Below are 26,855 nucleotides of genomic sequence, written 5' to 3' on the forward strand. Positions count from 1 at the left end.
TTTCTTAAAATGCCCTAACTATTCAAGTAAAGTGTCTTTGCTTCAAAAGGAAGTCAGAGCTGCAGTCACGGGTGGTTTACAGAACAATTTCTGGTAGTCTTTGCTTCATTTCAATGTGTTGCCATGATTGGCCGTTGATAGTTACAAATAAGGAAGTTTTCAAGTCAGGGGATTTCTCAGTGGAAGTTCCCAGTTCAACACAAGGGAGAGCTCAGGGAGGTTTGGGCAGCATTCTAGAGCCTGTGTATAAAGCTTTCAGACCCGGTAACTGCCCTCAACTTTAAAGAGGAATAGTCTGTGAAGGAAGACTTGTAATCTGAAGAAGAGGTGACCAAAAACTTCAGTAGTTCCTATTGATTCGCAACCTAAGCAAGGTGGCCAGGATGTCTTAAACTGAAGTGTGGCTGACTTGTTCTCCTCTTGCTTCTGCTAAGTGAGTAATTTATGACATGATTCAATAATACCTTTGTATTTATTGTCATAGTTAGAAATTTGATGTTTACAAAATAGGGTCCTTAGCTAAAACTAAAGGAAAAATTAAAACACTGTGATTTTTTTTACATTTTTCCCAACATTTAAAATAGAATTTATGTCTATTTGAAATGATTATTTTTTTCGTTTATATCTGGAACATACACCTTCTCTGAGTGGTTTTTATAACAATGTAAGACTTAAAAGATATGTAGTTAGCATAAGTTAAGTTGCATATAGCTTACTAGGTCGAAAAGTACACTAATACTATATATAGTCATGCTTCTTTTGGGTTAAAATTTTAAAGATCAATTCCGGTCTCATCCAGTGTATTCATTCAAACATTAGCTAAAGTTTATATTTTTCCATTTTCTAAGAAATACATGTTAATGAATATATCTTTACAATAAAGTATTAACCTCATAGAAAACTTTCCATTTCCTATCTTAAAACATTTAAACTTACATAATTAGAGTAATCTAGTCTTCTTCTATTACCAATTGACTTTCATGTTCATAAACAAAGATGAATACTAAAGATTGTATAGTATTTTCTTAAATATTTTCTTAATGATAATCCTAGGAAATGTTGATAGTTCAAAAAGATTAAACATCAAGAATCATTATCACTATTGTTATATTAATAGCTGCCATTTATTGAGTGTCTCCTGGAGGAAAACAATCACAAGATCTTCCAGCTCAAGGCAGACCCAGGGCTTACACATGATCTCATATCACTTTTTCCATGGCTCTCTGTTTCCACTGCCCTGCCTTCTGACAACATTAAAACAACATTTTGAGATGTCTTATCTGAACTGCAAAATGATGGGGAAGAAAGGAAGATGACCTAGCCAAGGGTCCAGAGCAGCCAAGTCATTCATTGAAGCTTAGAAGTCATTTCCAGGTCTTCCTTCTCTTCACTCGTCCACCCCATTTCCTCACTCCCTCCAGGGTGGACTTGTACCTGTTCACAGGCGCACACTGGTGTCTATCTCCATGCAGGAGGGATGTGGGCTGTATATCAAGTCCAACCTGACTGAGGTTCCTGCTAGCAAGTGACCAGGGCCCTAAAGGAATGTCCGGTTACTTCTTTTAAACACTTGTGACAATAAAAGAGATGGCCAACTGGAAGATTTAAAACAAATCCGTTAAATTCCTCCCAAAAAGTTCTGGTTGGAATTTCATAAAACATACACTTATTTGATGAAAAGAATCATCCTTACAGTGGAAAACTTGCCTGTTCTGCAAACATTCTTTCTCTCCGTGTACTTAAGGCCCCTGGAAACATATAGGTTTTTGTTTATAGTAAACTGTATTTCAGCATGTTTTATTTTCTTTGTGTGGGGTTGTGATTTTAAAAAGTTCTTGATTTCATAATTTTATCTTGCATTTAGCCATGATATCGATCCTTTATTCTAAATTATTTTGGGTAATTTACATGTGATGTCTAGATAAGAAAAATATAATTTTGTATCCTTTTTTCTTCTTCTCACCACATTGTCCAGAACTTCTAGAACAGTGTTTAATAACAGAAGAGATAGCAGCCACCCTTGTCTCGTTCTGATCTCAGTGGGAATTTCCCTAGTGGTTAACATTAAGAATGACGTTGGCTATTGGTTTGAAGTAAATAAGCTTGTTATAAAAACCAAATAACTACCAAATACATTTCTAACCCAAGTTTGCTAAAGGTGTATCCAGACTTCATGTAAAACCATATTCAACGTCTTTTTTATAACATTAGAGACAACTGTATAGGTTTCTATATAGTTTTAAACTATATAGTACTGTGCTGTTACACAATACAATAATTTCATTTTTTAAAAAATTCTGTGATATCAAAAATCATGGCCCCAGTATAAAGGTAGATTTATAGTTATAAAGTATATATATTTTTGCTCTGGTTAAAATAATAAATTGATCAAAACCAACCAAACCTACACATTTCCTCATTTTCTCTTCAATCCACATTGCTTAGACGCCTCTCCCCTATTATTTTGGCTTCACAATTTAGTTCACAACTCAAATTAACAGAAAAGAATGAAAACAATGTGGCACAGCCAAAGAGCCCTCTCCCAGCAGAGCAACCAGATACTCAAACAAAGCAGCTGTTCCTGCGTTTTGTGCAAAAAGCTTTCTCCCTATTATGACAGCGCTAGTTGCAGACCACAATTCAGTTACAACCGACAGTGGTATGCAAAATGTGTCCAAATTCACTGATCTTACACCAATGTATGCTGAATAAGAAATGTCTGTAATTTACTGAGAAATTTTGCTTTCATATTCTTAAATAAAATTAATCTGTATTTTTCATTTTCTGATAAAAAAAAATACCGGTTTACCATGCTCTCAAAAATTTAATGGGCTTTATTTGCTCTTTGAAATGTTTAAAGAGCAAACCTTAACACTATTTATCCTTGGCACCCACTTTTGGTTGTTTTGTTCATGTGATTTTTTTTTTAATCAAATTTTTCAAATGTATTAGCATACATGGTATTCTCTTGTACTTTTTAAAAATCATCTCTATAACTGTGGATAACCCTTTTTCATTACTTATTTTGACCATTTATGTTTTCTCTCTCTCTTTGTTTTTTCCTGATTGGACATGTCAAAGAGTTAATCTCCTGGATGTATCACTTTTATGGTTTTCATTTTTTTAATAATTAGGTTTTTTATATTTATTAATATTTCTTAATGCTTTATTTTAGAATATTTTACTTTTAATTTTCTGTACTTGAGTTGAATGGTTAGATTTTTTTTTTCTTTCTTGTTTTGTAATAAAAATATTTAAGGCTAGGAATTTTCTTTAAGTACCATTTTAACTACATCTCACTTTTATGTCACTTTCACATGGCCATTATTTTATGTTTTTTCGTTGCAGTTTTATTTCCTCCTTGATCCAAAAATTACTTAGGATAATAAAGGGTTTTTTTTAGTTAACAAGCTTGTTAGAATAACTTTAGATTCAGAGAAAAATTGAGCAAACTTTACGGAGTTTCCATATACCCCATCACACACAGTTTCCTCTGTTATTAACATCTTACATTAGTATGGTACATTTGTTACACTTAAGGAACCAATATTGATACATTTTTACTAACTCAGTCCATAGTTCATTTAGACTTCCTTAATTTTTCCTTTTTTCCCCCTTTAAAAAAAATTGAGGTAAAATTCACATTACATGAAATTATTTTGAATACTATTATAAATAGAATTATATCCTTAATTTCATTTTTGGATTGTTCATTGGTGATGCATAAAATCACAACTGATTTTTGAGTGTTGATCTTATATTCAGCAACTGTGGTAAAATCATTTGTCCATTTTTATGGATTCTTTGGGATTTTTTATATATAGGACTAGATGCCTGGTGCACAAAATTCGTGCATCGGTAGGATCCCTAGGCCTGGCGGGTGATCAGAGCCAATCAGAGCCTTTCAGCTGCCAGCTGGGGCCTTCCTTCGCTCCGCGCCACCTCCTGGTGGTCAGTGCATGTCACAGCAAGCAATTGAACTCCCGGTCTCCTGGTTGAACTCCCGAGGGGACACTGTGCATATTAGCCTTTTATATATAGAGAGATAATATCTACAAACAGATATTTTCATTTATTCCTTTCTAATTTGGGTGCTTTTTATTTCTTTTTCTTGTTTAAATGCTTTGGTTAGAACTTTAGGACAATGTTGAACTGCAGTGGCCTTGTTCCTGGTTTTAAGGGGAAACCTTTCAGTTTTTCACCATTGAGTAATATGTTAGCTATGGAATTCTCATAAATTCTCTTTATCATATTGAGGAAGTCCCCTTCCATTTCTAGTTGTCTGCATCTTTTTATTTAAATCATGAAAGGGTGTTGGATTTTGTCAAATGTCTTTTCTGCATCAATGGAGATAATCATGTGGGGTGTTTTATTTTCTTTATTCTATAATGTGGTATGCCACATTGAATGATTTTCTTCTGTTTAACTACCCTTGCATTCCAGGGATAAGTCACGTTTGGTCATAATGTAAAGTCTACTTAATATGCTATTAGTTTAGTTTACTAGTATTTTATGGAGAATTTTTGCATCTTTATCCATAAATGATTTTGGTCATTGTTGTTTTTTATCAGCTTGTTAATAGTTATAAATATGTTACAGAAGTGAAAAGGGTTAATAATTCATTTACAAGTGCAGTCTGTTACACCATTAAATGATACTTGACCTGTTGTATGAAGTAAATAATGCATGAGAATTAGTCCTGAAACTGTTCGCTGAAGTTCTATTTCCAAACCAGTGGATTAAAAACACAACTGTGAATGGTACAAAGACATAAACACTCATATTATGATAAAAATCAATTGCAAAAATAGAGAATTCTCATACCCAAATAATATAAGAACTCAGCAGTTTTCCTCAACTTAAACATGAGCTCCACACAGAAAATATTAAAGATGTCTTTCAATGTGATGCAACCATATAAAGCTAAAATAAGATCATTAGATGATCAATGTATCAAAAGTCAACAGAATTTAGAAAATACATCTAATTCTAAAGTAAGCATAAGTAAAAAGTCACTTTACAAAGAATTATAACTGCTCTCCATCATCAGAGTCCAAATCATATTTCTTTCCTTGATAGTTTTCTTTTCCAGCTTTGGGAAGTTTGTTTCAAATTTCTTTTGCCTCTGAAATGGTGGCTCCATTAAATTCCCATTGTAATTAAGAATATCAGAACAACCAAGCCTCCATTCTAAAGTTTCTGTGGTGAAGTCATCTGTATTTTCTAGGCCAGTAAGTCAAACAACATAATCTTATGTTTTTCCATCTTTTACCAATGCCAGTGTGGGAATGATTTTGATCCTCAGTCTCTCAAAAAAAGAAAGGTGCTTTTCTACATACAGCTTCAAAACTGTGGTCTCCAGATGTTTCTTGGACAATATTACCAAGTGAATGTCTAGCATTTTACACCTGAATGTGGAGTCTTTGTAGAAATGGCAAACCACTTTTTTACTCTCTCTGACTTCTTGAAAAAAGTCTCTCTCACTGGGGATTTCTCTGTATTCCCCAGGTCCTTTTTGAAAGTCATCCTCATTTCGGCTGTTGAGCTTTTCTTAGTGCCTCAAATCTCTTTTCTTTGAGGTGTTCCAATTCATCTTCATCCATCTGATCCAGTTTCTGAATTTCAGCATCCAAATGTTCTTCCACTAGTTTGGTAGTCTGAAGCAACTGATTCTCCAAGGACTTTTAAAAACATCTCAACAGATGCATTCGCTTCCATTCTTTACAGTTCAGCCTTGCTGGGCTCTCGGCGATACTTGAGAAATGACGGACTAGTGGCTCCAGAAGAACAGTCCACTCTGGCTTCAGCCTCACAACAACTGCTAGTGGCTATGAACCGGCTGTCACTTTTACCTCCAGATTGGCTGGGGTCCTTCTATATCTTACAGCCTGTGACACTGAGGAATTGAGAGGGGAGAGGAATATTGGTTTTTAGTTTTCTTTTATTTCAGTGTTTTGTCTGGCTTTGGTATCACAGTAATCCTGGCTTCATAGAATGAGTTAGGAAGTATTTCCTTCTCCTCTAAATTTTTTAAGAGTTTGAGAAGGACTGGTGTTAATTCTTCTTTACACATTTGATAGAATTCACCAGTGAAACCAACTGATCCTGGACCTTCCTTTCTTAGGAGGTTTTTGATTACTGATTAGATCTCTTTGATATAAGTATGTTTATATTTTCTATTTCTAGATTCAGTTTTGGTAATTTGTGTGTTTCTAGGAATTTGTACATTACTATTAGGTAATCTAATTTGTTGGCATATAATTATTCATAGTATTCTCTTATTATCCTTGTTATTTCTGTTTAGTTGGTGGTAATGTCCACACTTTCATTTCTGGTTTTAATTATTTGTTGTTCTCTCCCATTTTCTTATAAGACTAGCTAAAGATTTTTTGTCAAGCTTTTAAAAACTGATTTTGACTTCATTGACTCTATTGTTTTTCCATTCTTGATTTCATTTATCTCTGCTCTGATCGCTATTGTTTTTCTTCTGCTAGCTTTGTTTCTTTTTCTAGTTCTTTGGCATGTCAAATTAGGTTATTGATTTCAGACTTTTCTCTTTTTTAAAAATGTAGATGTTTACAGCTATTAATTTCCCTCAGAACACTGCTTTCATTGCATCCCATGAGTTTTGGCATGGTGCGATCTATTTCTAAGTAAATCTACTTTCCCTTGTGATTTCCTATTGATCCATTGGTTAAGAATGTGTTGTTTAATTTGCACATATTTATGAATTTTCCAGTTTTCCTTATTTTATTGATTTCTAGCTTCATTTCATTTTGGTTGGAGAAGATATTTCATATGATTTCAATATTTTTAAATATATTGAGAGTTTTTGTGGCCTAACATTTAATCTATCATGGAGAAGTTTTCATATCCACTTGAGAAGAATGTGTATTCTACTGTTGTTGGGTAGATTGTTCTATATATATCTGTTAGGTCTAGTTGTTTATACTATTCTTCAAGTCCTCTATTTCCTTTTGAACTTTGTTTTTTCTATCATTTATTAAAAGTGGTATCTCCTTGCCCTAGCCTAGCCGGTTTGGCTCAGTTGGTAGAGCGTCAACCTGCGGACTGAAGGGTCCCAGGTTTGATTCTGGCCAAGGGCACATGTCCGGGTTGTGGGCTCAATCCCCAGTAGGGGGCATGCAGGAGGCAGCCAATCAATGATTCTCTCTCATCATTGATGTTTCTCTCTCTCTCTCTCTCTCTCTCTCTCTCTCCCTCTCCCTTCCTCTCTGAAATCAATAAAGAAGTATATTTAAAAATAATAATAAAAGTGGTATCTCCAACTATTACTCTATCCTGTCTATTTCTCCCTTCAGTTCTATCAATATTTGCTTCATGTATGTGCAGGGGACAGGGGGCGTTTGTTTGATGTGTATTTCTGTATAATTGTTATATCTTCTTGATACATGACTTTTATCACTATATAATGCCCTTCTTCATTCTTACAACAGTTTTTTACGTAAAAGCTATTTTATCTGATATTAGTATAGCTGCTCCATCTCTCTTTTTGTAACTATTTGCATGGAGAATTTTTCCATGCTTTTTTTTATCTCAGACTATTTCAATTTCTCCTTACTTTTGAAGAACAGATTTGCCAGACATAAAATTCATGGTTGAGACTTCTTTTTTCCAGCACTTTAAATATGTCATTCCATTGTTTTCCTTCCCTCATAATTTCAAAGTGACATTGTTTGTATTCTTACTGAGGATCCTTTGTTCATAATGAGTCATTTCTTTCTTACTACTTTCAAGATTCTTTCATCTTGGGCTCTCAACAGTTTGATTATAATGAACCTAAGTACGAATCTCTTTGTGCTTATCCTACTGTCATTTATTGAGCTTCTTGAATGTGCAGATACAGTCTTTCATCAAATTGGGAAATTTGGGGCCATTATATCCTCAAAATATTTTTTTCTGTTCCTTTTCTCTCACTTCTCCTTCAGAACTTCCATAATGCATGTGTTGGTCCACTGGATGTTGTCTCACATGTCTTTAGGCTCTTTTTTCTTTATTCTTTTTTTTTTTTTTTTTTTTTTTTAATTTTTTCCCCTTTTTTTTATTTTATTTTATTTTTTTAATTTCTTTATTGATTAAGGTGTCACATATTTGTCCTCATCCCCCCATTCCCATCCCACCCCTCTCCCCACGCATGCCCCAATCCCCTGTTGAACTTAACCGTTGGATAGGCTTATATGCATGCATACAGGTCCTTTGGTTGAACTCTCCCCCTCCCCCCACCCTCCCCCTACCCTCCCCTATCCTCCCTCTGAGGCCCGATAGTCCGATCGATGCCTCCTTGATTCTGGTTCTGTTCTTGTTCCTCAGTCTATGTTGTTCATCATTTCCTCTAGATGAATGAGATCAAATGTCACTAGATATATACTAATAAGAACTGAATGTGAGACGAGCAATAATATTTATGCTGACAGGCAAATGAATCAATCTGTAGCGAGCTTCCCCCTGGACCAACAGTTCTTTTGAGACCCAATTTCGATGTCCAGTAGTTCCTTATGTGTACATGTCAGCACTGACCCCTCAGCTCTGGATGGTGGACAAATGGTGGTAATGGAGGTCCGACTCCCTCTGGTTTGGTCTCGGCCGAACCCAGGGGCACGGCGTCACCCGGACTAAGGGGCACGTGGCCTCACCCATACCCAAGGGGCGCGTGGTCTCACCCGGGCCTGGGACCCAGCCTCACCCGGATGGATCCAGGAGCGCACGGCCTCACCCGGACCCAGGATCTGGCTTCACCCGTACCCAGGGACGCTTGGCCTCTCCCAGACCCAGGGGCACGTGGCCTCACCCGGGCTTAGTTGCACAAGGCCTCACCCGGATCCAGGGACACATGGTCTCACCCGGACCCAGGGACGCTTGGCCTCTCCCAGACCCAGGGCCACTTGGGCTCACCCGGGCCTAGGTGCACGAGGCCTCATCCGGATCCAGGGACGCATGGTCTCACCCGGACCCAGGGACGCTTGGCCTCTCCCAGACCCAGGGCCACTTGGGCTCACCCGGGCCTAGGTGCACGAGGCCTCACCCGGATCCTGGGATACATGGTCTCACCCGGACCCAGGGACGCTTGGCCTCTCCCAGACCCAGGGCCACTTGGGCTCACCCGGGCCTAGGTGCACGAGGCCTCACCCGGATCCAGGGACACATGGTCTCACCCGGACCCAGGGACGCTTGGCCTCTCCCAGACCCAGGGCCACTTGGGCTCACCCGGGCCTAGGTGCACGAGGCCTCACCCGGATCCTGGGATACATGGTCTCACCCGGACCCAGGGACGCTTGGCCTCTCCCAGACCCAGGGCCACTTGGGCTCACCCGGGCCTAGGTGCACGAGGCCTCACCCGGATCCAGGGACACATGGTCTCACCCGGACCCAGGGACGCTTGGCCTCTCCCAGACCCAGGGCCACTTGGGCTCACCCGGGCCTAGGTGCACGAGGCCTCACCCGGATCCAGGGACACATGGTCTCACCCGGACCCAGGGATGCTTGGCCTCTCCCCGATCCAGGGCCACTGGGGCTCACCCGGGCCTAGGTGCACGAGGCCTCACCCGGATCCAGGGACACATGGTCTCACCCGGACCCAGGGACGCTTGGCCTCTCCCAGACCCAGGGCCACTTGGGCTCACCCGGGCCTAGGTGCACGAGGCCTCACCCGGATCCAGGGACACATGGTCTCACCCGGACCCAGGGACGCTTGGGCTCTCCCAGACCCAGGGCCACTTGGGCTCACCCGGGCCTAGGTGCACGAGGCCTCACCCGGATCCAGGGACACATGGTCTCACCCGGACCCAGGGACGCTTGGCCTCTCCCAGACCCAGGGCCACTGGGGCTCACCCGGGCCTAGGTGCACGAAGCCTCACCCGGATCCAGGGACACATGGTCTCACCCTGACCCAGGGATGCTTGGCCTCTCCCAGACCCAGGGCCACTTGGGCTCACCCGGGCCTAGGTGCACGAGGCCTCACCCGGATCCTGGGACACATGGTCTCACCCGGACCCAGGGATGCTTGGCCTCTCCCAGACCCAGGGCCACTTGGGCTCACCCGGGCCTAGGTGCACGAGGCCTCACCCGGATCCAGGGACACATGGTCTCACCCGGACCCAGGGACGCTTGGCCTCTCCCCGACCCAGGGCCACTTGGGCTCACCCGGGCCTAGGTGCGCGAGGCCTCACCCGGATCCAGGGACACATGGTCTCACCCGGACCCAGGGACGCTTGGCCTCTCCCCGACCCAGGGCCACTTGGGCTCACCCGGGCCTAGGTGCACGAGGCCTCACCCGGATCCAGGGACACATGGTCTCACCCGGGCCCAGGGACGCTTGGCCTCTCCCCGACCCAGGGCCATTTGGGCTCACCCGGGCCTAGGTGCACGAGGCCTCACCCGGATCCAGGGACACATGGTCTCACCCGGACCCAGGGATGCTTGGTCTCTCCCAGACCCACGGCCACTTGGGCTCACCCGGGCCTAGGTGCACGAGGCCTCACCCGGATCCAGGGACACATGGTCTCACCCGGACCCAGGGACGCTTGGCCTCTCCCAGACCCAGGGCCACTTGGGCTCACCCGGGCCTAGGTGCACGAGGCCTCACCCGGATCGAGGGACGCTTGGCCTCTCCCAGACCCAGGGCCACTTGGGCTCACCCGGGCCTAGGTGCACGAGGCCTCACCCGGATCCAGGGACACATGGTCTCACCCGGACCCAGGGACGCTTGGCCTCTCCCAGACCCAGGGCCACTTGGGCTCACCCGGGCCTAGGTGCACGAGGCCTCACCCGGATCCAGGGACACATGGTCTCACCCGGACCCAGGGATGCTTGGCCTCTCCCAGACCCAGGGCCACTTGGGCTCACCCGGGCCTAGGTGCACGAGGCCTCACCCGGATCCTGGGACACATGGTCTCACCCGGACCCAGGGAGGCTTGGCCTCTCCCAGACCCAGGGCCACTTGGGCTCACCCGGGCCTAGGTGCACGAGGCCTCACCCGGATCCAGGGACACATGGTCTCACCCGGACCCAGGGACGCTTGGCCTCTCCCCGACCCAGGGCCACTTGGGCTCACCTGGGCCTAGGTGCACGAGGCCTCACCCAGATCCTGGGACACATGGTCTCACCCGGACCCAGGGACGCTTGGCCTCTCCCAGACCCAGGGCCACTTGGGCTCACCCGGGCCTAGGTGCACGAGGCCTCATCCGGATCCAGGGACGCATGGTCTCACCCGGACCCAGGGACGCTTGGCCTCTCCCAGACCCAGGGCCACTTGGGCTCACCCGGACCTAGATGCACGAGGCCTCACCCGAATCCAGGGACACATGGTATCACCCGGACCCAGGGACGCTTGGCCTCTCCCAGACCCAGGGCCACTTGGGCTCACCCGGGCCTAGGTGCCCAAGGCCTCACCCGGATCCAGGTACACATGGTCTCATCCGGACCCAGGGACGCTTGGCCTCTCCCAGACCCAGGGCCACTTGGGCTCACCCGGGCCTAGGTGCACGCGGCCTCATCCGGATCCAGGGACGCATGGTCTCGCCCGGACCCAGGGACGCTTGGCCTCTCCCAGACCCAGGGCCACTTGGGCTCACCCGGGCCTAGGTGCACGCGGCCTCACCCGGATTCAGGGACACATGGTCTCCCCTGGACCCAGGGGTGTGTGGGCTCTCCCACACCCAGGGGCGCTTGGCCTCACCCGGGCACGGGATCCAGCGTCATCCGGGTCCAGGGGCACTTGGCCTCACCCGGACCCGGAGTCCGGCCTCACCTGGACCCAGGGGCATGTGGCCTCACCTAGATCCAGGGACGTGAGGCCTCACTTATACCCAGAGGCGTGTGACCACACCCGAGCCCAGAGGCGCGCAACCCCGCCCGCACCCGGGTCTCAGCGGCGCCCCGTCTTCCCGATCCCAATTCCTGCCGGTCAATCCCCCCTCAGCAATTCCCCTGGCCATCCTTCCGGAGCTCCAGTATGGCTGCTGCAGAACTCGTCGGGCGGCGGCTCGGCGAAGCTCCGGTGCACCCGGTGCATGGCGGTGGGCCAGTCTGGCGTCGCTGTGTCGGCCCTTGGGTCTGCATCGGTGGCCGGTCGCCGAGCATGCGCACCTGGCCGCTTCCAGGGCGTTGAGATTCTTGACGGACTCAGAGGTCAGCAAGCGCGGAGTCTCTCACCCCATGTCTCATAGGGGCTCGTCTGTCTGTGCTTGGCTGCCAGTGGAGCCGTCCCCTCAGCCGGAGACCGCCGGGGGAACTGCGCCGAGCACGTTCCAGGCCGCTGTTGTATCGCCTGAGCCATAGTTCTTTTGTGTCGCCTGAGCTGTAGTTCTTAAAGTGTGGTCTTTGGGTCACCGGCATCAGCATCATCCCACATCCCCCTCTTTTATTCTAGTTGTAGAGCATCTACTCAGCCAGCCCTATGGTGGTCTTGGATGGTGTCTGCTCTGCTCTCTTGTCGTAGTCTCAAAGTTGTTGTGGTAGGCAACAATCAGGCTTCCGCCCTATGCCTCCATCTTGGTCCTCCTTTGTATAGTTAAGTCTTGATTGTTGTTGGTGTCACTGGGGGGGCTCTCTTTGTCTATAAAGGAAGAGTTGCTGTGCAGGAGACACGTTTATGGGCCGGGTCTTGGTGCAGCAAAGATTTGGCGCTCACTGAATATTCCCGTTGAATGTGTCCCTTATGCACGTGGTTGAAATCTGGTGTCATCTCCCACAGACCACTAGATGCCCTCGTTTCTGGGTCTCCAATGGGGTGTAGATCAGCTACTGCCTTAGGCACTCAGCAAGGATTACAGCAAAAACTGTAGTTTCTTCCTCCTGTCTGAGTGGCCCTGGAGCAGTCCGACTAGAACAGCAGATCATCTGGTCCGCTGCCAGAGGGCAGTCCACCCACATGCATAAGCCGTTGCTTGGGGCGCAGGTGTGCCTGCAAGACTTGCGGGGCAGGTCTTCAAGACGTGCGGGGCGGGTCCCAGGGCGGGGCGGGGTCTCAGGGCGCCAACAGGCCATGGTGCGGCGAGCCTCGATGGCTGTGAGTCTGGTCCTTCTGCCTTCCATGTATCTAAGTCCCCTCGTTCCGCACTCCAGCGCAGCAAACACTGATTGCTGGGCGCACCTCTGCAAGAGTCCCGCCTCTCCCCGCAGGCATCTGGGTTTCCCGGGGATCGCCAGAAGATGGGTTTCAGGGTGATGGAGAGCTAATCTCCCTTAGGTTTGGAACAAAAGCCCCTTTCCCCCGCCACCAGCCAGACCCACGCACCTCCACACCTCATCCCCTCCGATTTCGCTGGGTGCGAGGCAACAGAACAGCCTTTAACCTCCGCCGCCATCTTTTTCAAACTTCTCAATTTGTACTTCTTAATCCCTTCATTTCAGTCAACTTTACTGAAGTCTAGCGCCGCCGGGAGGTGCACGGAAAGGGCGCCCGGGCCTCCGTCCGGTGCGCGGTGCGCGCGTCCCGCGAAACCTGGCGCGCGAGGGCCGCGCGGCTGGGACGGGCGCTGGGCGGCCGCCGAGCTCCAGGCACTGCCATCGCCGTGTTCCGGACGTCGCCGCCGCGGCGTCCCCCCAATTTATACTTCTTAATCCCTTGAATTCAGTCAACTCTACTGAAATCTAGCGCCGCCGGGCGGTGCACGGAGAGGGCGCCCGGGCCTCCGTCCGGTGTGCGGGGCGCGCGGCCCGCGGCACCAGGCGCGCGGGGGCTGCGCGGCGGGGACGGGTGCTGGGAGGCCGCCGGGCTCCGGGCGCCGCCGCTGCGGCGGCGTCCCCAGCGTCCCGGGCCGGGCAGCCTGCGGGGGCGGCGGAGTTGCGAAAGTGAGTGAGTTTCCCAGGGTTTCGCCCGGAATGGGGTTCAGTGCAATCGGAGCCGGTGCTCAGCGCACTCCGGAGCCTTTATCTCCTTCCTGCCAGTGAACTCCGGCCAGGTCATCAGCCGCCCCCTCCTCTCCGGTTCCATCCTCCCCGCAGGCGCGTGTGCTCGTGTCTCCGCCCGTTTCTCCATACCTCAGGCTTTTACGGCTTCCCCGACTGTCCCCGTGGCCTTCTCCTTCCCTCCAGCTGTGGGCATTTCAGTCCGCCAGCTCTCCTGTGGTTCTGGACGATGTCCGTTCTGACCTCTAGTTGTATTTTTGAAATTGTTGTGCCCGGCTGCAGGTTAGGTGTTTAACCTATGCCGCCATCTTGGTTTCTCCTTCTTTATTCTTTTTTATAATTCTCCTCCAACTAGATAATTTCCATTGTATTATCATCATATTCGCTGGCTCTTCTGCCTCCTCAAACCAGCTACCAAGCCCTTCTAGTAAATGTTTTGTTTCACTTATAGTATTGTTCAGCTCCAAATTTCTATTTTGTTCCTTTTAATAGTTTCTATCTCTTTATTAATATTCTCATTTTTTCAATTTATCATTTTCCTGGTTTTCTTTGGTTCTTTGTACATGGTTTTCTTTAGCTCTTTGGACATATTTAAGATAGTTGATTTAAAGAATTTTTTCTTGTAAGTCCAATGTCTAGGTTTTCTCAGGAAGAACTTTTAAAGACATTTTAAATGACAATTACAACCACTTACTTAAATCAAAAATAACTACATGTAGAACCACATACTTAAATTACAGAAATTATCTTTTAGTTAATATTATTGAGTTTCTTCTGTATACCAGGCCCTGTTTATATATTATCTCATTGTACATACACACAAACTTTGAGGCAAGTACTACTATAATCTGCATTTGACAGATGAAGAAATTGAGGCATAGGGCTAATAAAGTCATATCCTATCTAATATAAGAGTAATATGCAAATTGACCATCACACCAACACACAAGATGGCTGCCCCTATGTGGTCAAAGATCCTGCCCCCATGTGGATACAAGATGGCTGCCACAAGATGGCCAGCAGGGGAGGGCAGTTGGGAGGGACCAGGCCTGCATGGGAGGGCAGTTAGTGGCAATCAAGCCTGCAGGGGAGAGCAGTTAGGGGTGACCAGGCCTGCAGGGGAGGGCAGTTAGGGGCAATCAGGCTGGCAGGGGAGCAGTTAGGCATCAATCAGGCTGGCAGGGGAGTGGTTAGGGGCAATCAGGAAGGCAGGCAGGCGAGCAGTTGGGAGCCAGCAGTCCTGGATTGTGAGAGGGATGTCCCAGATTGGAGAGGTTGCAGGCTGGGCTAAGGGACACACCACCCCCACCACCCCCGTGCATGAATTTCATGTACCTGGCCTCTAGTTGTAAATAAATGGCAATGCCAACATATGAATGAAACAATTTTAACTCAGAATTCTTACTTATTACCAATATGAATTACCTATCTTAGTTTGAGTTTGGTTTGGGGGGTAGGGAGGACAATAACCAGCTAGGCTTCAGACTGGTGTTTGCACATATCCTTAATCCTATCTAATAAAAGAGTAATATGCAAATTGACCATCACTCCAACACACAAGATGGCTGCCCCCATGTGGTCAAAGATGGCTGCCCCCATGTGGACACAAGATGGCTGTGACAAGATGGCCAGCAGGGGAGGGCAGTTGGGAGAGACCAGGCCTACAAGGGAGGGCAGTTGGGGGCGATCAAGCCTGCAGGGAAGGGCAGTTGGGAAGGACCCAGGCCTGCAGGGGAGAGCAGTTGGGGGGTATCATGCCTGCAGGGGAGGGCAGTTAGTGGTGACCAGGCCTTCAGGGGAGGGCAGTTAGGGGTTACCAGGCCTGCAGAGGAGGGCAGTTAGGGGCAATCAGGCTGGCAGGGGAGGAGTTAGGCATCAATCAGGCTGTCAGGGGAGTGGTTAGGGGTTGATCAGGCTGGCAGGCAGAAGCAGTTAGGGGCAATCAGGAAGGCAGGCAGGCAAGCAGGCAAGCAGTTGGGAGCCAGCAGTCCTGGATTGTGAGAGGGATCTACATCCCTTGAGGGGTTCCAGATTGGAGAGGGTGCAGGCTGGGCTGAGGGACACACACCCCCGTGCACAAATTTCATGCACCAGGCCTCTAGTATCATTATAATAACCATCCTAACTTCAAAAACATCTATATGTGCATATTGGAATTTTAAGTGTGGAGCATGTCATAGAGTGGAAAGGACAGTGAAATAGGGATCTATAGCTGAGCCCATAGTTCTAACCTGGAAGGGGAGTCAAGTGAGGTCCTGCTTAGAATCAGTCTAGTTAGCTGAGACTTAACAGACCAAGTAAAACATGAGGGAAACATGTTCTAGAATGAGAAAAACACACTAGCACACACCTGAAAAAAAGACAGAACAGGGAGCATTTGAAGTATTGAAAAAAGCCCCAAATCAGCAAGAGGAAGAGAGAAGATATGAATCTAGAGAAGTAAGAAGAAGCTTCAAGCTTAGAGCTTGGATTTTATCTTAAGGGTGATATGAAACCAGTGAGTGATTTTAGGTGATACAGGAACATAACATTTAGAAATTGAGAAGAGTAAAAGTAAGGAAAGCAGTGAGAAGGCTGATATGGTAAATATGAATTGATAGTGGCTTGAACAGGGGTGACAATAGACATAGTGACAATGATGCCAGAGTGTGACAATAGGGACACAGAGTGTATGCAGCAAGAAATGTTGCAGAGGAGTTACCTTATTGGGTGATTGATTAAATGCTGGGAAGTGAGAGTTTTATGTTATATGAACAATGTTTTATTTTCTTTCTTCTATTTACATGATAAAAAATGAACATACAATTTTTAATTTACTTGTACTTATTTATCTTTATATTTAAAAAAGCTAAAATAATATATGTTCAATTATAGTTAGCGTGAGACCCTATCTATCATTTTCTTATTTCCACATATAAAATATAAAAAGTGAGTCAATTAGAAATTTTTACTTCCTGTCAGCTTTTTTTCACCACTTGAGTTTTTGTTGCTATAATTAGGAAGTTTAGAATATGTTATTATTAATTATTATTTATACTTATATCTTATGTCTTAAAATTATTCTTAATATTCTCATTATATTTGCAACAAGTTTTTACTTAATCCAGTATTTAAATTATTTCAAATATTTATAAACATTTATTTTATTTCAGAATTTCATCTTTTGTTTTTTTATTTTGATTCCCTTCTTGACCAACTGAGGTATATCTTCAGTTATTTCAGGAAATGAGTGGTATATTCCTGATCCCTGAGGTATCTAAGAATGTCTTTGTTTTCCTTTCCTATATGAATGATAACTTGGGTGGCTATATAGCCTTTGTATAGACAGTTCCCAAGCAACTTTAAGTATTATTCTATTCAGCTTCTGAAGTTTAATAATGAAGATAAGATGACTTTTCTATATTTTTCTTCCTTTGCAAGTAATTTCTTTTCTGCTTAAATTCTTGTTGATTATCTTTCCATACTTTAGATACAGGCAGTCTTCCCTCCCCCTCTCAAGCCTGGTCTAAAGCCTTCCCAATGTGTTTTTGGAGTATCCCGCACTTACCCCTATTGTAATATTGTAACACCAGATTGTGTAGCAATCGCCTGCTTCTTATATGTAGCTCAATCACAAGACACTCCAAATTATTTAGGTAGGAATGTGTCTTGGTCTTCTTTGTATCCCTAACAGTTAGCATATGTCAAGTACTCACAAAAAAAATTGCTGAATAAATTGATAAATCATTAATATCATATTTTTACCAGGATAGGTCAAAGTTTGGTCTCCTTTCATATTTTTCAAAACTTGTTGCATCCTTTTCCTCTCTGCTTTGGACTAAATTAATACTTCAGATACCTTTTGATATATCTTTGGTTGCTATTTTGTTCCATTTACTCTGATCTCTTCTGAAGAAGTTGGAGCACTATCTTTCCACTATTTCATGCAATGGTTTACATCTATTTGTCCTTTACATTCATATTTTTATAGAGTTTTTTAAGTTTTTGCTCTAAATGATAATTTAATATTCTGCAGTACTGATTTCTTCCTGGGTTACGTCTAAATAATATTTGAATTTTGCCATTGCATGTTCTATGTCCTTATAGCCTTAACTTATTCAATTTTTTATTTCTCCCTGCCACTTAACTAGATCTCTCCTAATCTTAATCTAATATCTTGTGTTTAATCTCCTGTTTCATAGAAAATGCAAAGCAGAGTCTTTCCATTTACTTTTTTTTTTTCTGACAGTGCTTAGCACCTAACTACCTAACAGTCCAGTTACTTATGCTTCTGGTATCATTTTCCAAAGTGTTCACTTTATCAGCATTTTGAGGATTCTCTCCTACTTCACTCATGCAGCATAATCTTTTAAAAAGGAATACTTTGTCTTGAATTTACTCATTCTAAGCCTCATGTATCCTTTACTAACCCAATGTATGGATTTTCCTTGATTCTCCTTATTATCTGCCTGAATTCTATTAGTTTCTCTGCACAGATCTTGAACTTAGAGACAGTATACATGTACGGTTCACAGCTAAATTTTTGGCCTGAAACTGACATTTATCAATTTTGTCACCACAGGTATTTGCTTGCGGTGAGACTCCTCATTCTAATTGCCTATTTTACTATGAAGACACTAATTCCTAGTTAATCAGAAACAATCATTGGTCTTTTCCTTGGTTGAAAACATATATGGAAAATTTAAACCCCACTGAGAGTCAAACACACTGTTCTGTCTGCCCAGCCCCTTTGATATTTTGCTTCACATATCCTTAAATACAGAGCATCATATCTCTCTACTCCCATTGGAATCATGTTGGTATAATCCAAACCATAGCTCCAAAATGGATAATAGAGAGAAGTGCTAATGGGGGATTTGGGGGCAAAGAGCTGTAAAATACTACTTGTAGGTTACACATAGTAGTGGAGTTACTGTCAATTCATTCGTATGTGCCATGAGGCAGATAGATTTGTTGTTGTTTTTAAATTTTTTTTTTATTGATCTTAGAGAGAGAAGGAAGAAGAGGGAAAGAGAGATAGAAACATTTATTTTCCTTCAGGCCAGCAGATTTGGTCACCTTCAAATAACAAAGTTCATATCCATTTCAGCCCCCACAGTTCTTGCAAATGGTGGAAAATCCTGTCAAATTTTGTCACCAGGGTTACAGCTACTCTTTTGATGCTTTTTGTGGCTTAGAAAAAGCACCCCTCTAGGAATGATTAAAGCCCAAGGGGCAAGTGAGCACCTCTGTCAGCTGGGTACACTGAATAGGGCACAGATTGCTCAGCCATACACCTGGTTATCAATCCTGCCTCTCAATACTATTATGAGTTCTTATATTTTCCTGATTTTTCATTTAGTTTAGAGAATCTGAGACACAAACAGCTAGTCCAGATGTCATCTTAAATCAGAAGTCAACCAGATTCTATTAATAGTGATATTTCACATCTAAGATTTGAGTGAGATCACTGATGCTTACCTGACATTCCAAGTTGTAGTATTTATACTGGCAGCTTTTCTTGTCCCTGGATTTATATTTAGAACTCACAATAAAATATTAAGTAGTTTTGAAAATAGCTCCTAAAATATTTTAATAAGCCTGCAATTATCATTTTCATCCCAACCTACCACACAGTACTGCTTGCTAACCTAAGGTATCTATAATAATAAAAGTGTAATATGCTAATTAGACTGGACAGCCAGCTTACCTTCTGGATGTCATTCAGGATGAAGCCCCAGCGGTGGGGGCCGAGGCAGAGGCAGTTAGGGGTGATCAGGCAGGCAGGCGAGTGGTTAGGGGCGATGGGGCAGGCATTCAAGCCGTTAGGAGCCAGCAGTCCCAGATTGCGAGAGGGATGTCCGATGGGTCCAGGATTGCGAGAGGGTGCAGGCTGGGCTGAGGGACCCTCTTGCCCCCATGCACAAATTTCGTGCACCAGGCCTCTAGTCTATAATAAAAGCATACTATGCTAATTAGACCAGACAGCCAAATGACCTTCCAGACAAAGCCAGGGCTGCGAGGGCCGAGGCAAGCCACCACAGCTGCAAGGGCCAAGTCCCTTGCATCGGGCCTCTAGTGAAATAATATGAGTAAAGAAAAATTGGAGTGAAATTATGTCATTTATTTAAGAGATTATTTCTCAAATAAATGTCTCAACTAAACTCCTAACCTTAATAAAATATACTGTAGGTCAATTCTAAAAAATTCATCATAATTATAGAAAAAGGAAAATGTTTTACACTGTTGTAGGACAGAACTCATGCATCTACCCCAGCATTCATGTTTCACACATTGGGGAAGTATGCAGCCACTTCTCTTCATAACTACAACATCATAGGAGTAGAAAGAGAGAAAAATACATATTTTAAAAATGTGTATGTTTAAATTTTCTTTCTTATTCAAAGTTTTCAGCACTTCCATCTTTCAAAATGCTTATGCATTCAGTTTTAGATTCTAAGTATTATTAAAGTTGTGGGGAGAGGGCATGCAGGAGGCAGATAATTGATGTTTCCATCTCACATTGATATTTCTCTCTCTCCCCCTCTCCCTTCCTCTCTCTGTAAAAAAAAAAAAAATCAATAAACTATCATTTAAAATAAAATTTCAATTTTCTGCTCTGCATAAGACACTGTTAAGAGAATGAAAAGACAAACCACAGAATGGGAGAAAATATTTGCAAAAGATACATCTGATTATCAAAGATACACAAAGAACTCTTAAAATTCAACAATAAGAACACACCAGCAACTCAATTTGAAAATGGGCCAAAAACCTTGATAGATACCTCACTAAAGAATATATACAGATGGAAAATAACCACATGAAAAGATGTTCTATATCATATGTCATCAGATAAATAAAAATGAAAACCACAATGAGATACCACTACATACCTACTAGAGTGGCCAAAATCTAGAAAACTGACAACACCAAATAATGAAAAGGATGTGGACCAACAGAAACTCTCATTCATTACCGGTGGGAATGCTTAATTGTACAACCACTTTGGAAGACAGTGTGGCAGTTTCTTACAAAACTAAACATATTCTTACCATACAATATAACAATCATGCTCCTTGGAATTTACCTAAAGCAGTTGAAAACTTATGTTCACACAAAAACCTACACAATAATATTTATACAAGTTTTATTCATAATTGCCAAATCTAAGAAGTAACCAAAATGTCCTTGAGTAGGTGAGTGGATAAATAAACTGTGGTACATCCAGACAATGAAACATTATTTAGTGCTGATAAGAAACGAGCTATCTAGCCATGAATAAAACATGGAAGAACTCAAGTGCATCTTATTCAGTGAAAGAAACTAATCTGAAAGGCTACACTTTGTATGATTCCAACTATGTGACATTCTGGAAAAAGCAAAACTATGGAGACAGTAAAAAGATCAGTGTTGCCAAGGACTGAGGGGAGGGAGGGATGAATAGGTGGAGCACAGAGGATTTTTAGGGCAGTGAAACTATTGTAGCTAATATGATACCATAGTGATGGGTTTGTGCCACTATACAGCTGTCCAAGCCTATAAAATGAATGTTTGTACATAAAACACTGAGCCTGAACCTTAATGTGAACTATGGGCTTTGAATGATAATGATATGTCAATGTAGGTTCATCTATTGTGACAAATGTACTACTCTGCTGGGAGATGTTGATAATGGAAGAGGCTTGTGCATGTGTCAATGTAGGGAGTGTATGGGAAGTCTCTGTATCCCCTTCTCAATTTTGCTGTGAACCTAAGACTTCTCTAAAAAAATTAATTATTTTTAAAAAAGTTTTGTATTGTCATGTTTAACTCAATAACTTATTACAAGAAAACTGTTCAACTGGTCACAATTTATATACAAGAAGTTTGTGTTTGTTTAAAAAAAGTTTTTAAAACTATATTTTGGTTTTGACTTTTAAAAGGAAGCCCAATATTTTAAAATGCACTGTCACGTTTTTAAATCCTTGGCTTACTAGCTTAAGGAAAGAAGTGCAAACATCCATGGTTCAGGAGTGCAGGGAGAAGTTGGGGCAGCTAATTCCTGATCCTCCTGCTCTAACAGAGAAAAAAAACTCTATCACAGGAGGAGCAAGAAGCTGGACTTCCCTGGGGAGATAGCAGCTTCTAAGTTATATGGACCATATGACCAGAAAAAAAAAAAAAGGAGTTCAAGAACTACAGAGCTAGGCTTAACATTTTCAGGATGAAGAAAAAAAATATGAACTGAAGCCCTGTTCAGGCATGGCTTGGCCAAGGTCACTAGGACTGGAGAGTTTGTGACTTAGAAAATTTTGTCACATCTATGGATATAAAGTTATGTTCTAGAGCAGGCTCTGCCTGACAAAAATACACAGTATTCATGGTCATTTTTTCTTGGCTATTAGATAGCTACTTCAACATGCTTAGTATGCTTGTGTTTGGTGGTGAGGTCTTTTTCAAACACCATTAACCCATGTCAAATATATGCAAAAGCAGTGAGAGTTTTAAAAAATATTTTAATTAAATAAATAAATAGGTCATTATCACGGAAGCTTCTGAGAATGCTACCTGCTTTCAGCCAGATGCAATCATACTGCAGTCAACATGGAGAGTCCCAGCCTTACGTGTTCTCAGGAAGCTGCCACATGTGCTGTGGATTTGACTACTTTCATTTCCTGAAAGGAATCCCAGGGAAAACCTTGGTGATGGGAAGGAGCCAGCATGACGCGAGTGATTTAGGACACCACCTTTCATTTATTTGTAGAGCATTCTACACTTTACCACGAGCTTTTGCGGATTGATCTTCTCAACCATCCATCCAGTAAAGTAGGTTATTATTGTCCTCATTTGTCAGATTGAAAAAAAAAAAAATTAAGGTTCATTAGGTTAAACAACTTGCCTTAGTCTGTAGGTGTCAGAGCTAAAACTGGGAGTACAAACACTTTTCTTGAGTTATCTAAAATTTTTATCTTGGACAATATTCAAGCATGGCTAGGAAGTGGCAACATTGTGGGAAATTTGCATTTACCAAGCATTCAAACTTTAGCAAGTACAGTTAATGAAAGGCGTTACTTGTTGTGGGGAAACCCAATGTGTGTGTATATGTGTGTGTGTATGTGTGTGTGTGTGTAGTGTTTCTCAGAGTGTGGACCTTAATCATATCCACACGAGGATCTGTCGAAAATATAGGTTCCTTGGCTTCACCCAGTTCCTCTGAATTCTAGGCATCTCTATGGGTGAGTTGTTAGAACCTTAATAAGCCTCTCGGGTGATTCTGTGTTCGCTAACTCACCCATAGGGTGATTTTAGACCTGGTTGATAATTTATTGTTGGGCAAAAATCTAACCAAGACCTTCAGGTGACCTTTATACTTGACACTGGTCCTCTTTCAGTGGCAGTTTTCCGTGCGGGGCAGGGAGGGGCGGGGCTGCGCTGGGCGGGGCTTGTGTGGGCGGAGAGGGGCTGCGCTGGGCGTGGCTTGTGTGAGCGGGGGCGGGGCTGCGCTGGGCGGGGCTTGTGTGAGCGGGGGCGGGGCTGCGCTGGGCGGGGCTGCGCTGGGCGGGGCTTGTGTGGGCGGAGAGGGGCGGGGCGGGAGAGACCCGGCCTGGCCCCGGGAGTGCAGGGTGAGGAGTTAATGGCTCCGCGCGCAGGCGCTGCCCTCTGAACTGGAACGAAAAGCAACTTCCGGTTGGAGTCTCTTGGCCGGCGCCGCCGACCCGGAGCGTGGAAGGCCCACTCGGAACCCGACCCACTCGGAACCCCTGAACTGTGAGTAAGAAACTTCGTGAACGCGTAGGTGTGTCCGAGCCCGTCGAGCACAGCGCCGGAGAACTTGTGTGTGTGTGTGTGTGTGTGTGTGTGTGTGTGTGTGTGTGTGTGAGAGAGAGAGAGAGAGGCAGAGAGAGAGAGAGAGAGAGGCACACGCTGGCAGTGTGTTGCCGCCGGGAGAGAAACCGGGGAGCTGAGGAGACATCCCGTTCTCTGGACCGGGAGGGACTTTGTGCGGGAGGCACCACCGGCTCTGCGCTCCGGAATGAACCGGGAGGGGCTTCCCGGGCCCCAGACGTCCCCGCCGCGACGTAGCTGGGGAGGGACTCTGTCCGACGCCGTCTTCTTCGATGGGAAACGGGGCAGGCAGGGCTTGGGGGGCCCGGGGGAGCCCTGGCCCCGGTCAGGCGTGCAGACTTCCTTCGGCACCGGAGCTGCCTTCCAGAAGCTAGTGCTGTCACGGCGACGCTTTCGAAAACTTTGTTCCCAAGTTGTTGCACAGTTGTGTTCTCGGCTTTCCCGTGGGGTGTCGTCATAGTCCTGTCAGTGAGAAGTTGGGTAACTTCCCGGGGAGAAGGGGCGGCCGAGACGGACAGGGCAGAGGCTAACCTGCCGGTCCAGGGAACCTGGACGTGGGGTCGAGTCACTGCTAACAGACTGTACAGCTGTGAAAAGCCGGGCTTGCCAAGAAGTGAAGAAGAAGGGGAAGATACTGAGCGAAAAAGGAGTTGTCTCTCTTGTCAAGTGGTAACAAGCAAAAATAGAGCAGCCTTGCTGCGTCAAGTGTCACTTACCTCAGATGCTTTTGACAAAGTTTTCCTAAGGGAGAAACGGTAATGAAGGGAGGGAAGTGACAGGAAACTGAAGGAAAATAAAATGATCTTGTTCTCTACCACGGTTGGACTATACATTTCAAGCGAGAGGTAGCAGGCAAGCATGCACTATATTCTGTTGGAAAATTGTTCTGTCCCTGTGTTTTGGGACGGGAGGAAACCCTAACATGATACAACCATGTATAAAGCAGAAAATGAAACTCGTTCTCAGCCCTGCCCCCGACCAAGTACACCAGGGCCTTTGACATCTCTCAGAGCTACATAAACGTGTTATTTCACTTGCTTATGAAAAAGATTATATATGCATACTATTCTGTTTCTGCTTTCTCAGATAAAAAATACGTAGTGGAAGTCATGCCTTATGCACTTATCTTAACGGCAGCATGGTGTTCCTCTGTCTGGGTGTACCATAACCTAGTTAACTATCTCTTAAAACAGCCTGTCCATACATTGCCCTTTATTCTACAAATTTTATTTCATTAAGATCCAGATATATTAATCCTTTGTGAAATATATTTTCAAGTACTATCAGTCTTTTGGTTTAAAATGCCTAGGTTTTATATTGCTTAAAGTGATTCCCCACTTAAAAATTATTAAAATATGTTTCTATATTGTCTTAATTTTTAAATAATTTTATGCTTTCCTTATTAAGACATCTGAGTTATTTTTGTACATTGTTCAAGATAGATATTTAGCCATTTTTTCCTGAAATCAATTCTTTCCCCCCACTGACTAGAAATAATACTACCTTAAAATAGAAAAAATGTGTACATGGGTCTTTTTTTTTTTTTCTTATTCTTCTGTTGCATTGTTCTATTTGTCTCTTCCTATACGAATACTAATCTCTTTGATAATGGCTTTTTTTTAGTAATTCGTAAAGCAAGTCCCTCTTCACTTTTCAAAAATTTCTAGAATATTGCACTCTTTCAGTAAAATATAAACTGCTCATATTTCATTAAAATAATCCCGTTTAGCTATTATTTAATTTCCAATAAATTCTTTCTCTTTACCAAGGATGTATCTTTACTGTTTCTAGCTTAGTAGGAGTTTTGCTGAGATTAGATTTTGGATTGTGTGCAAAGTCTATTTTGTCTGTGCATTGGCTAGCACTTGGAGAGGACTTTTAAGTAATAGATGTTGATTGTTCATTTTGTCTATTTCTTCTTAAGATGCTGTCTTTTCATTACTACTTCACTAGATATTTTTATCAGGACTGGAAGTTGAATTCTATCCTGTGGCTTTTTGGCATCTGTCATGACCTATCATGTGTTTTTTTTTTCTTTGACTTACTTTAGGATGGTAAATTATTTTAGTAGATTTTCAGTTTGTGATCCAAACTTACACCTGGTTATGGTGTAATATTTAAGCTTATTCCTTTTGGCAACAGTTTTATTTAAAATCAATAATTGAGTTTCATCTGTAGTCTTCTTTTTCTGTGTTATCTTTGCCAAAGCGATATCAAGGTTATGCTGGTTTCCTGAAAAGAGCTGTGAAGAGTTCCTTTTTTCTCTGCTCTAAAGTAATGTAAATAGTATAAGAGCTCTCTGTCCTTTGAAAGTCTGAAAGAATTCACTCATGACACCATCTTGGTTTGAAAGTACGTTGTTCTTAAAACAGCAACAATATTTTGCAAACAGATCCAGAACTTTAAAAAGCAAACAAAAACTTCTCAAAATAAATGAAAGGGTCTGAAACACCAATAATGTTGAGAACAAAGAACTGCTGTACTGATCCTGGTTGTTTTTATCCCTCTCCTTCCCCCCGCCCCCGCTTTTTATGGTCCGGGAAAATGCTGTAGGTAGACTAAGGCTGATAATAAAATTCTCTTTCTCACCTCTATTCCAGTTATAGTATAAAAGAAAAGGTGTTGCTTCTACATGAGTAAGGTATTATATGCCCTGAAAGAAACCAACAGTGAAACTCAATTGAAAGAGCATCAGTTTCAGTTTGTTGTCATTAGCTTCCTATTCTTGCTGGGAAAATTCCTTTACAGGTAATAACCAAGCTGACATTCTACTGTAGGCAAATCCCATAGGGTGGTTTCAAAATGAGTGAGTGAGTGAGAAAATACACAAGCTAAGCATGCTTGTACTTACTTAAATATAAAGTGGAAATCAGTCTCACAGTCCAGGTATGTGTGTGGTGTGTGCACACATAGAACAGGGCTGGCTTCTAAGGAGTACAAACCATCTAACCAAAGACTACCTTTTCACTTGACTAATAGTTGACTGTTAATATGTGGATAATAGTATATTTTGTAATCTTTTGTAGAGTTATTAACTTTTATAAATGATTATTGTAAATACTTTTTGATTACTTTGAAGGATATGACCTTAGGCAGGTAATATAATTTAGCAGTGTGCAAATGTATACTGTGAAGTATACTTCAGAAGACTCATACGTTTACAGAGGCATGCAGGCATT

General features: G+C 43.5%; 1 protein-coding gene and 1 pseudogene across 3 annotated transcripts in view; one reads left to right on the forward strand and one right to left on the reverse strand.

Annotated features, from left to right (window-relative positions):
• Nucleotides 1–216: 216 nt before the first annotated feature.
• The window catches only part of TANK (TRAF family member associated NFKB activator), a 104,376-nt gene continuing 77,737 nt past the window's right edge, over nucleotides 217–26,855 (forward strand). For 2 of the 3 annotated variants that reach the window (XM_028141107.2, XM_028141110.2), the window contains exon 1: nucleotides 23,442–23,598. The gene's annotated coding sequence lies outside the window, so the exon portion shown is untranslated. Of the gene's footprint in view, nucleotides 434–23,441; nucleotides 23,599–26,855 lie in introns of those variants that run through there. The other variant, XM_028141109.2, reaches the window with a different exon arrangement.
• On the reverse strand, nucleotides 5,028–5,718 carry LOC103283512 (thioredoxin domain-containing protein 9-like; annotated as a pseudogene).

Source organism: Eptesicus fuscus, chromosome 11 (assembly GCF_027574615.1).
Source record: "Eptesicus fuscus isolate TK198812 chromosome 11, DD_ASM_mEF_20220401, whole genome shotgun sequence".
In the NCBI taxonomy this organism is placed as follows: domain Eukaryota; kingdom Metazoa; phylum Chordata; class Mammalia; order Chiroptera; family Vespertilionidae; genus Eptesicus; species Eptesicus fuscus.